The sequence below is a fragment of the Melitaea cinxia genome, chromosome 30, assembly GCF_905220565.1.
Source record: "Melitaea cinxia chromosome 30, ilMelCinx1.1, whole genome shotgun sequence".
NCBI lineage: Eukaryota > Metazoa > Arthropoda > Insecta > Lepidoptera > Nymphalidae > Melitaea > Melitaea cinxia.
Genome location: NC_059423.1, coordinates 13,435 through 17,488, shown reverse-complemented (window position 1 = coordinate 17,488; position 4,054 = coordinate 13,435). Strand labels below are relative to the sequence as shown.

The 4,054-nt window shown below is 35.2% G+C and overlaps 1 pseudogene; it reads right to left on the bottom strand.

Moving 5' to 3' along the window:
* Positions 1-3,539: 3,539 nt before the first annotated feature.
* On the bottom strand, positions 3,540-3,658 carry LOC123668325 (annotated as a pseudogene).
* Positions 3,659-4,054: the final 396 nt, after the last annotated feature.

The window sequence follows — 4,054 nt, the reverse complement described above, 5'->3', positions numbered from 1 at the left end:
TACTCTAGACAAAGCTTCGCCGTCGACGGTGTACGTGAAGGAGATCGGGGAATGGGACCGAGTATACGTTACAATTTTACATTTAGATGTATTAAATGCTAATTGATTGTCTCTGCTCCAGGCACAAACATTATGTATGTCATTTTGAAACGCATCGCAATCATTATTGCCTTCAATAGTCATAAACAACTTTAGGTCGTCAGCGAACATCAGACATTGGGTTCTTTTGAGTACTTCTGGAAGGTCGTTAATCATGATGAGAAATTGGGTAGGACCTAAAGTACTACCCTGGCTTACACCAGAAAGTACAAAGTACGGATCAGACCGATAAAACCCAAGTTGGACGTATTGAACGCGGTTTGTGAAATAATTTGCAAAGAACTTTAATAAAGTGGGTGTAAAACCTAATTTTGAAAACTTATTTAAAAGAATATCAATATTTACGCGGTCAAACGCTTTTTGAAAGTCAAAGTAGGCAACGTCAACTTGTTGTCTTCTGTCTAAAGCCCTTGCACTGTAGTCGGTAAAATTAATAAGGTTCGTGGTAGTTGAGCGGCGGGCGCGAAAACCGTGCTGTGAGTCTGACAGTCGGGACTGGATTTGAGCAGTGATATGACAATTTAATATTGTTTCCAAAACTTTTGCAAAGCCTGATAAAATAGCTATAGGTCTATAGTTATCTATTCTAGATTTATTACCACTCTTAAGAACTGGTGTTACTCGAGATAATTTCCAAGCAGTCGGATATTTTTCGGATGATAGTGACAGATTAAAGATAAAGTGAAGAGGGCCCTGAAAAACAGACAGACAGTCCTTTATAAGATATGAAGGAATACCATCCGGACCTGCTGTCAAACGGGGCTTAAGGCGCCTAACTGCGGTACGGATGTCAGCCTCAGATATGTAACTTACAGAAACACACGCAGATGGGATACCAGGCACTGAACAAATTTCATTCATATCTAATCTAGGTTTTGCGGGTAGGAATACCGACCTAAAATAGGTTGCGAAAGCATTAGCAGCGTTTAATCCCGAAACTACATTGCCATTAATCTCATAGTCTGTACATAAATTATTAGATGCACGCTGATTTTTAACGAAGTCCCAGAATTTAGAAGGATTATCTTTCAAGTTAATTTCCAATGTATGTACATAATTTGAAAAAGCACTATTAATTAAAATTTTAGTCATTGTTCGATAAAACTTAAACATTTCTCTATTAAATTCCTGCCCGCTGTGCTTATATTTCTTTAAATGAAAATACTTGTTTTTAATAGTACGTATAATCTCAGGTGTGAACCATGTCGGATAATTATAACGTGATGTATTTAGCGTTACTTTTTTTTTAGGAACACATCTATCAAAGCAGTCATACAAAATTTTATAGAATGTGTCAACAGCCTTATTAACATCCTGATTATTATATACATCGTTCCAATCTAATAATTCGAGATGCATGTACAGACTATTAAGGTCGGCCCTATGAAAATTCCATGCATTATTTCAATTTTATCTTCAGGTATCCGTATATTATCGTGTATATTACTCGTCCTGGCAAAACGTTTACCTCGTCTGGTTACTGTCATCCACATCTCTTCTTGATCTATCTGCCTATTTCTTTTGTTAGATTTCATTGTTCCACTGTTTGTACTATTTCCAGGTAACTGTTCTGTGCACTCCATATTCTCACTACATCTCATATTCTCATCACATCTAATATTCTCACTATTACTTATATTCTCACAACACCCTTCTACGTAACTATTCTCATCTTCATTCGTATTTATTTGTTCGCGTTCACTATTATCCATTATCAACACACATTGCTAGTCGATGAATCATAAACACGTTTGCACTAAGCGACTAGAAACCGGTTCGAGATCGATCGACGCGCACGTCCAACGATAACAAGCGCCCGCGCGCAACTGTATTACACAATCGGGATCTAATTTATGGGTTTTGGGGGAGAGGTGGTGAATGGGGGGGGGGGGGGCTCGAATATAGGTATAGAAATTCGCGAAATACCCAAAACCGAATCGGAGCACCCCACTGTCCACGTGGTCTTGGTCTGCCCCCTAGTGTTTTTTTTGAAGCCGGAGGCGCGGATGGAGGGTAGCCCTCGCCCGCCGCGCGAAAGCGCGCGAACAAATGCGTAGAGGAGCGGCTGAGGCAGCCTCCGCTGCGGAACGGAGCATGAGTGAGCGTTAGCGCGTTTTTTTTTTTAAATATAATTAGACCCCGATTGTCTATAGCCTTACCATTTAGTTTTTTTAGAATATTACTAATAAATTTCAAAGCAAATCTTGGAAGAAATCGCCGAGTATAATATATCCCGCAATAATAAATTGAAGCATAGACCTTACATTCTCGCAACGTGTTCCTTGTTGTCGTTGTACTCGTCTATTGGATCGTTATAAGATGAATAAATAATATAAAGCGTGTAAATAATAAGCTAATATAAAACGTGTAAATATACACGCTTTATATTAGCTTCACCTGTATGTCTGTAACCGACTCCTTTGGACTTCATTTTGACCCACTTCAAAAATTCAGATTTGATTTAAACACTATCTTATATCAGTATCCCAATGATTTGACATTTTACTAAAGATTGAAGATTACTAGATTATTATTTAGAAATAAGGATCGTCAGGATTAAATGATTTTCTTTTTTTTTTAAAGAAGTTGTGTATGTGTCTATAATAGTACTATATTGAAATCAAGTATTTAAACATAAAGATATATTTTACTACGTAACTATTTAAAAAAAAAAAATAAGTTTTAACATCCATAGGCTCTTAAGTACCCATGCCTTTTTTATTTACATTTTAATTTTCAAAGCGTTCAGGCGTATTAATTTCAACACTGCATCCTTCAAATTACGAACTAAAGCTTATTTCCTCTAATTCGATGGTGAGTCCAGCGCTTTTAAATAGCAAGGCGTCTTGGGGTTAAACAGTAAGCAGTAGAAAAGTAATAGGATGTGAGCCATCATACATAGACTATAAATAAAAGAATTGCGTGTATACAAAGTACACATGTCAGAAGTGAAACTTCTTTGGCAAACTCATTAAAAAAAAAACTAATTAAACAAAACTAATTAAAAAAATCTAAAGATTTAGATTTCCGTTCAAGCACTATCTAGTTATTAGTTTGCAATGTAATACTATTGATATTAATTTAACAATCTTTGTAGTTTCTATAGCACACGCTAGGTGGCTCTGTTTTGTCGAGCTGTGAACGTAGTATATATATTTTATAAATATTATTTTTCACGACGTTTTCTGTAAGTTGTAAAAAAGTCCTTTAATGTTTCATTCTTGTGTGTGCCATGAAAGAATAAATTATCCGCAAGAACATGATGTGTTTTGTTAAATTATAGACTGTTTACATTTCGTATCTCGAATTTCGAAGAAGAATAGATATTCTAATAAAAAATTATTTTCATTATGCAATCTTTAATTTTTTTTATGTTAAGCTAAATTACAAAAACTAATTGAAAAAAACAAACAAAAACAAAACTGAAAAAAAAAACAAAAAGCTAACGTCACGCGATGTTCACAGGCGGTCACCCATCCAAGTATTGACCGCGCCCGACGTTGCTTATCTTTGGTGATCGGACGAGAACCGGTGTATTCAACGTGGTATGGACGTTTAACTTCTAAATAAAACATGTTTTGTATTGTCTATTAACAAAAAAGCTGTGAACGTTATATATAAAGACATTCTGTAAGTATATTTAGTATCAGCATTGCCCGTGCGAAGCCCGGGCGAGTCGCTAGTTAATAATTAAAAAGTTGCTAGAAAAATTCTGTTTTGCCGTTGTCGTTCTCTCTCCACGTTCTACTTCCTGTCCAAGGTGATTATGAACCTTCATACGCCCAGCATTTAAAATAAATATTCTTTTATTTAGCTATTATTCAAAGTATATAATACGGAAAAAAAATTAAATAAAATTACATGCGTAAGTGAATATTTTATAGTTTAGTTTAAATAATTAAAAAAAAAAAAAAAACAAAAGCACAAACATTTTTTGGGGGGTTTTATTTTGAAG